Below are 8,051 nucleotides of genomic sequence, written 5' to 3'. Positions count from 1 at the left end.
GTGCTCACTTGCCTATGCCAAGAAATTTGGAAGACAACTACCTGGCCGACTGACTTGAAGAGATCCATATTTATGACTATTCCCAAGAAAGGTGATCCTACCGAATGCGGAAATTATCGAGCAATATCATTAATATCACACACAAGCAAAATTTTCCTGAAGATCATTCAAAGGTGGCTGCAGCAGTGTATCGACAGGGAGCTGCCAGAAATTCAGGCCAGATTCAGAAGTGGACGTGGAACCAGGATATCATTGCTGATGTCAGATGGATCCTGACTGAAAGCAGAGAACACCAGAAGGATGTTCACCTGTGTTTTATTGACTGTTCAAAGGCATTCGACTGTGTGGATCATAAGTTATGGATAACATTGCGAAGAATGGGAATTCCAGAACGCTTAATTGTGCTCATGAGGAACCTGTGCATAGATCAAGAGGCAGTTGTTTAGACAGAACAAGGGGATACTGAGTGGTTTAAAGTAAGGAAAGTTGTGCTTTAGGGTTGTATCCTTTCCCCATACCTATTCCGTCTGTATACTGAGCAAATAATCGGAGAAACTGGACTATATGAAGAAGAATGGGGCATCACGATTGGAGGAAGACTCATTAACAACCTGTGTTATGCAGATGATACAACCTTGCTTGCTGAAAGTGAAGAGGACCTGAAGCACTTACTAATGAAGATCAAAGACCACAGCCTTCAATATGTATTACACCTCAACATAAAATAAAAATCCTCACAACTGGACCAATAAGCCACATCATGATAAATGGAGAAAAGATTGATGTTGTCAAAGATTTCATTTTACTTGGATTCACAATCAACACCCATGGAAGCAGCAGTCAAGAAACCAAAAGATGCATTGCATTGGTCAGATCTGCTGCAAAGGACTTTTTTAAAGTGTTGAAGAGCAAAGATGTCACCTTGAAAACTAAGGTGCGCCTGACCCAAGCCATGGCATTTTTGATTGCATCATATGCATGTGAAAGCTGGACAAGGAATAAGGAAGACCAAAGAAGAATTCAAGCCTTTCAATTGTGGTGTTGGTGAAGAATATTGAATATACCATGGACTGCCAAAAAAACTAACAAATCTGTCTTGGAAGAAGTACAACCACAATGCTCCTTAGAGGCAAGGATGGCAAGACTGTGTCTTACATACTTTGGACATGTTGTCGGGAGGGATCAGTCCCTGGAGAAGGACATCATCCTTGGTAAAGTACAGGCTCAGTGGAAAAGAGGAAGACCCTCAATGAGGTGGATTGACACAGTATCTTCAACAATGGGCTCAAGTGTAACGATTGTAAGGATGGCACAGGACCAGGCAGTGTTTCGTTCTATGGTACACAGGGTCCCTATGAGTTGGAACCGACTCGACAGCACCTAACTACAACAACAATTAAAAATAACCGGGTGGCTCTGTCCAGTCATGGAAAAAATATTGTAAGGTACATCATTTAAAAAAACAGAGGTTGAGGACAGTATTATAGTATGATCCTATTCTTGTTTTTTAAGTGCATGTATTCCAGGAAAAATATGGGAACATATACTCCACACTGTTAACAGTGATTATCTTGGGGCAGGAGAGATTACAAGGACTTCTACATTCTAAGATAGATATCTATGTTTCAGTAAGATGCGTTACTGATATCCGGGCATGGGGGGTGCTTTTTCTTTTCCTTTTAAAGATTGATAGGAAATAATATTTTGAAACAGAAGTCAATTAGCCAAAAATAGGCTGGGGACAACAGCCACCTTGATCTTTTTTTTTAAGCTTCCTGTTTACATTCATCATTTTCACATGCCACTAATTACTGTCATGGTGTGTGTAAAAGCTTACAGTCCGTGGAAATACTTAAACTAGATTTACGAGAATTGTTTTATTTTGCATTTTCCTTTTTCTCAAAATTATTAGTACTGAAACCAAAAAAGAAAACCAAACTGGTTGCCGTCAAGTCGATTCCAACTCATAGAGACCCTATAGGACACAGTAGGGTTCCCAAGAAGTGGCTGGTGGATTCGAACTGCCAACCTTTTGGTTAGCAACCGAATGCTTAACCACTGTTTCACCAGGGCTCCATTAGTACCAACAACCCTAATAAAAAGTTGGGAGCTCTGTCCAGAGAGGGATGTAATAATGCTACACCAGAAGCCGTTTGGTTTGTTTCCCCCTCTTTTTTGTGTATAGAAGTTTGGAAGGCCATTCTGTTAGGAGAGTGTCAGTTTAGGGCTCCATCTGCTCTGCGTTGATTTTGAGATAAATGTTCAGTCACGATCTTCCACTTTGCAGCTCCAATCACAGGTAAGCTGAGGGTGTGCTAAGCACTTCCACATTTTTTTTTTTAAATCCTGTTTAACCCTTGCAAGAACTTTGTGTGAAAGATACCAGTCCTATCCCCTTTTCCAGCTGAAGAAATGGGGCCTACTGAAAATAATGAATTTGCCCAGACTTACGCTCTTGGAAGATGGCAGAATGGGGGTCACTAAACCTAAGTCTGACTGAATCCAGGGCTGGTCCTGTCAGCCATATTAACAGGGTCACTTGGCTCCCTTGTGGTTCTCCGTAAAGTATTCATGCAACCAGATCTGGGTGACTGCTCCATTCTTTACGCTGTGCCAGTGAGTAAGCAAGCGAGCAAGCGAGAGGACACACAGGAAATGTAAATGTGGTCGAGGCTCTCCAGAACCTTCCAGTGAAGTGGTGGTCGGGACAGGCTAGGAAGAGACGAGTGTGAGACAATCCAGATGGACAGTTATCGTGAGGAGTTTTGCTGTATGTCCAAGGAGACGAGACCTCCTCTTCCTCATGGAACTCATCTTCTAAAATCATAATTTTGGGGCTGGAGGAGACTCTAGAGGTTACCTTATTTTCATTCATTTTATGCGTGAGGAAACAGGCTCTGGCAAGGTCATTGTCATGAGCAGCCGAAGGCCAGTGTTAGGAAAATCACTTAGCGGATGCGTAACGATGCGGATCCAGGATGGAGGGTTGAATCAGCTACATTAGAGAACAATTTATACATTTAAACGTTCTGCTCCACTTAAGTTCATTTCTAAATGTCCAGCAGTCTCCCAAGAATGAAAATCTTTACCAGCCGGATTTGACATTTTTCTTAGATCTGTCTTTTGTACAAGGGGAAAAAACACAACACTTGTAAATTGCTTGGAGGGAAACGTTATTTACCATCCCTTAAGTGTCTGCTGGCAGTAATAGCCTTCCTCGCAGTGGAAAAGTAACTTCAGGACAGAGAATTGGCCTGAACGCCTGGAGTGAATAAATACAGCCTTCTTTCCAAACCATTTCCCCTCTTCTCGGTAAAGGTGTTTGGCAGAGCATTTTGGTCATGAGATGTTCAGGCAAGTAAGGGTAGAATAACTAACTCTTTCACGTACAAATGCAAAACCAAGAGGGCTTGCCCCAGGAAAAGTTTTACTGCCATAAAACCAAGTTTTCCAAGATTTAAATGCTGTTAACAACCCCCTCCAAAAACTCCTCTCTGTGACCCCCATGCTGTGTGTGTGTGTTTCGTTTTATTTTGTTGTTTTTGCTGAGAATATACACAGCAAAACATACAGCAACTCAACAATTTCTACACGTGCACTTCAGTGACACTGATTGCATTCTTCAAGTTGTGTAACCATTCTCTCCTTTTCTGAATTGTGCCTCCCCCATTAACATAAAGTCACTGCCGCCTAAGCTTCCTGTCTAATCTTTCAAGTTGCTGTTGTCACTTAAATGCCATATAAATAGTTCTTAAAAGAGCACGATGCTCGAGACGGACATTCTTTACTACTTAAGCTAACCCATTGTTTGGTTTAAAGAAGACTTCAGGGGATATTTTTTGGTTTAAGGTTTAACGATTATCTCAGGGCAGTAGTTTTGGGAGTTCATCCCACCTCCATGGATCCAGATAGTCTGGATTCCATGAGAATTTGAAATCCTGTTCTACACTTTCCCTCTTTTGATCAAGATTCTTCTATAGAATCTTTGACTAAAACGTTCAGCAATGGTAACCAGGCACCATCCAGTTCTCTTGTGATCCCTATACCTTACTCATCAACCTCTTCTCAGACTGATTCCTTGCTAATTCTTGCCTTCTTCCGGATTCCTAACTGCTGATTTGTCTCAGGGATCACATTCTACCTCCTAATCCTGCTAGTACCTCATGCCTCTCAAGTCTTATTTGCCTGTTGGGTATCTCCAGGTTAAGTGGTCAGCTGCCCTTCAAACTCAATGTGCTCAGAAATGTCCTCATCTCCCACTTGCCTTCCAAAGGACTGTTCCAATCTCCCTCAAGTCATCTCAGTGTGGCCTCCTTCCCTGCCCACTTGATTTAAAGGGGCAGCCCTTGCCCCAACATTCCTTGCTTACCGTTACCAAAAAAAAAGTAAACATACACAGAAGTTGAAAGGATAGCATAATGAATGCCCATGTACCTGCCATTCAGCAGATACCAATATTTTGCTAATTTTGTTTCATCTCTCTGCACCTCCCCGCCCACTCCCGGGAGTTATTTTAAAGTAAACCCCAGACATCTTTTCTTCCACAATACTTCAGTATGTTTTCTCACCTTCTAATATACTACTTGGAGCCTTGGTGGTGCAATGGTTAAGAGCTACGGCTGCTAATCAAAAAGTCTGCAGTTCGAATCCACCAGCCACGCCTTAACAACCCTACGGGGCAGTTCTGTTCTGTCCTATAGGGTCACCATGAGCCAGAACTGACGCAACAGCAATGGATTTGTTTTTCGTTTTTTGTAACACACCATTTGTACTGCTTATTTATTTCATTTATTGCTTATCTCTCCTGATTACAGTATTAGCTCTGTGAGAACAGAAGTCTTGGTGTGTTTGGCCCATTGCTATATCCTCTGATCTAGAACAACTTGTGGCACGCAGAAAGTGCACAATAAATACATGTTGAATGACTGAGTGATGACTGACTACAGTGAAGAGGCTGGAAATAGAGGAGGACAAATCAGTTAACAATCAATGTCTCATAATAATGATTACATTTGTATACCCCGTTGCTATTGCGTCGGCTCTGACTCATAGTGACGCTATAGGACAGAGTAGAACTGCCCCAGAGGGTTTCCAAGCAGTGCCTGGTGGATTCCAACTGCCAACCTTTTGTTTAGCAGCCGAACTCTTAACCACTACGCCACCAGGGTTTCCTGCATTTGTATACCCCATACCCCCGCCCCAGTGCCGTCGATTCCGACTCATAGCGACCCTATAGGACAGAGTAGAACTGCCCCATAGAGTTTCCAAGGAGCCCCTGGCGGATTCAAACTGCCGACCCTTTGGTTAGCAGCTGTAGCACTTAACCACTATGCCACCAGGGTTTCCTGCATTTGTATAGTGTGGCATAATTTATAAAGCATTTTTATGGGTATTTTAAACCTTTAATTCAAATGAGGTATCGGATAGGCAATGGTTACTGCTCAGCTGCTAACTGAGAGCCTGCTAACCATCAGCTGCTCCTCAGGAGAGAGACCTGGCCATCTGCTCCTGTGAAGATTCCAAACCAAAAACCAAACTCATTGCTGTCAAGTTGATTCCAACTCCTAGCAACCCAACAGGACAGAATAGAACAGTCCCATAGGGTTTCCAAGGCTATAATCTTTATGGATGCAGATAATTGCATCTTTCTCCTGTGGAGTGGCTGGTGGGGTGGGTTTGAACTGTAGATCTTTAAGTTAGCAGCCGAACACTTAACCACTTAAAGATGATAGCCTAGGAAACCCTATGGGGCAGTTGTACTTTGTCTCATGGGATCGCTTTGAGTTGGAAGCCGGCTTGACAGCACCTGACAACAACAACGTGATAGGTCATCGACTCATGCTTCTCATTCACTCATTGTATTTATTGAACACCTACTACATGCCAGGCACAGAACACATAATGGTGGGCAAGACTGAGACGACACCTGCCCTCATCAGTTTGCAGGCTTGAGGTGGGTACAGGACTGTCCGGAATGCTAAGAAGCTTCCCAGCCACTCCGCCCCCTTGGTAGAAAGGTTTATAGAGTCTAGAAGAGCAAATTAACAATCATAGGTTTAAATACAGTGAAGGAGAGGTGTCCAAGGCGGTGGAGTCATTACTTATCAAGTGAGTTGTCCAAACAATAACCCCCATTCAGAGAACTGAGAGATCAGAAATGAAATTGACAGGAGGATTGCCAGGGGAGGCCTGTAGGAGGAGGTGCGGCCGTTTCAACTGAAAACGTTTCTTGGGTCTAGGATTTCTGGTTAATTCCAGGGTCAGTGGATCTGTGACAATGTGTAATAACGTGTCAAATCAGATAGGAACCTAAGTATATTTTAGACTTACAGCATACTGTAAATCTAAATATTTTAGACTTACGTTATAAATATTTTAGATTTACAGCAGAGGTTGTAAATTGGTGGCTTGCTTTCATATGTCACCTATAGCCCATTGCCGCCAAGTCTGTTCTGACTCATAGCAACTGTATAGGACAGGGTAGAACCACCCCATAGGGTTTCCAAGGCTGTAATCTTTACGGAAGCAGACTGCCACACCTTTCTCCCACGGAGCGGCTGGTGGCTTTGAACCACTGACCTTTAGGTTAGCAGCTGAGTGCTTAACCTCTGAGCCACAAGGGTTCCTTATGTAACCTATGTGTTTTTATTTTTTGAAAGCTTCATTGACGTATAATTTACATACAGTAAAATTCACCCATTGTAAGTGTACAATTCAATGATTCTTAGTAAATTTACAGAGTTGTGCCGCCATCACCACAATCCAGTTTTAGAACATTTCTGTCAACCCAAAGTGACCCCCGTGTGGTCAATCCTCACTCCCCCACCCAGCCAGACAACCACTAATCTACTTTCTGAGACATTTCATAGAAATGGATGCATAGACTATGTGGTCTTTCACCTCTGGTGGCTTTCACTTAGCATGATTTTCAGAATAATTTTTTTTTTCAGATCCATTCATGTTTTGGCTGTACTTTATTCCCTTTTATCGCTGAATACTGTTTCATTGTATATGCCACAGTTTATCTATTCATCAGTTGATGGACATTTGGATTATTTCCACTTTTTGGCTATTATCAGATGTGGTTTTACTTACAAAATATTTCAAATGTAGAAAAATATATAATAGCAAACATGTAGTGCTTAGGAGTCGCTGGGTGGCGCAAACAGTTAAGCGCTTGACTATAACCAGAAGATTGGTGATTTAAACCAACACAGAGGTGCCTTGCAAGAAAGGCCTACAATCTGCTTCCAAAAGATAAAACCCCGTTGCCATCGAATCAATTCTGACTCACAGCAACCCTATAGGACAGACTGAAACTACCCCATAGGGTTTCCAAGGCTATAATCTTTACGGAAGCAAACTGCCCCATCTTTCTCCCTCAGAGAAGCTGGCATGTTCAAACCGCCAACCGTTCTGTTAGCAGCCAAGTGCTTGACCTTTGTGCCACCAGGGCTCCCTTCCAAACTGTAACAGCCTTGAAAGCTGCGGAGCATAGCTCTACTCTGCAACACATGGGGTCACCATGAGTTGGAATCAACTCTACAGCAAAGATTTTGGTTTGTTTTTTTTATATGGCCCTTTTTCTTTTACTATGTGCCAGACATTGCTCTGAGCGTGTTAGATACAGTGGTATACTTAGCAAGTTTGACACCCAGAGTAGATAATTTTTACACCTCCTATATCGACTCAAGGGCACTGGGTTTTTTTTTGGGTATGTTAAAGTACATGACAAAATTACTTTTAGCAATGATCCTGAAATGAAAGAAGTAATCGTAATGGCCAGAAAATAACCAATGAAAACATATTTTATCTGAATTTCATCTAAATAATGACAGTAAAAATTTAATAAATATTACAGTATAAAAAGGTAATGGCTTAAAACTTAAAAATTTTTTTCAACAAAAAACAAACCTGTATTTTATTCATTGGTCTGGCACAGAAATAAATATTAGTTTCTATTTTTGTTCCTCAAATTCTGCAACCTTGTCGATCATTTTGTCAAAACTGATTGTCTTGGCATATTCGTACTCAATGAGCGGTAAAAAAAA

The sequence above is a fragment of the Elephas maximus genome, chromosome 22, assembly GCF_024166365.1.
Source record: "Elephas maximus indicus isolate mEleMax1 chromosome 22, mEleMax1 primary haplotype, whole genome shotgun sequence".
Taxonomy (NCBI): Eukaryota; Metazoa; Chordata; class Mammalia; order Proboscidea; family Elephantidae; genus Elephas; species Elephas maximus.
Note: the sequence above shows the minus strand (reverse complement) of the source record.